A 347-nucleotide genomic window follows, 5' to 3' on the forward strand; every position below is an offset into this window, starting at 1 on the left:
TGTGTGCGTGTGAGATTGTGGTTGTGTGTGCGTGTGAGATTGTGGTTGTGTGTGCGTGTGAGATTGTGGTTGTGTGTGCGTGTGAGATTGTGGTTGTGTGTGCGTGTGAGATTGTGGTTGTGTGTGTGTGAGATTGTGGTTGTGTGTGTGAGAGATTGTGTGTGTGAGAGATTGTGTGTGTCTGTGTGTGTGTGAGAGTGTGCGTGTGTGTGAGAGATTGTGGTTGTGTGTGTGTGAGAGATTGTGGTTGTGTGTGTGTGAGAGATTGTGGTTGTGTGTGTGTGAGAGATTGTGGGTGTGTGTGTGTGAGAGATTGTGGTTGTGGGTGTGAGAGTTTGTGGTTGTGT

The 347-nt window shown here is 48.1% G+C and overlaps 1 protein-coding gene across 3 annotated transcripts in view; it reads right to left on the bottom strand.

Annotated features, from left to right (window-relative positions):
* Nucleotides 1-347, bottom strand: part of TAOK2 (TAO kinase 2) — a 55,731-nt gene that overhangs the window by 27,293 nt on the left and 28,091 nt on the right. The gene's annotated exons all lie outside the window — the stretch shown is intronic.

The sequence above is a fragment of the Nanorana parkeri genome, unplaced genomic scaffold (genome assembly GCF_000935625.1).
Source record: "Nanorana parkeri isolate BGI_ZX_2015 unplaced genomic scaffold, ASM93562v1 scaffold379, whole genome shotgun sequence".
Taxonomy (NCBI): domain Eukaryota; kingdom Metazoa; phylum Chordata; class Amphibia; order Anura; family Dicroglossidae; genus Nanorana; species Nanorana parkeri.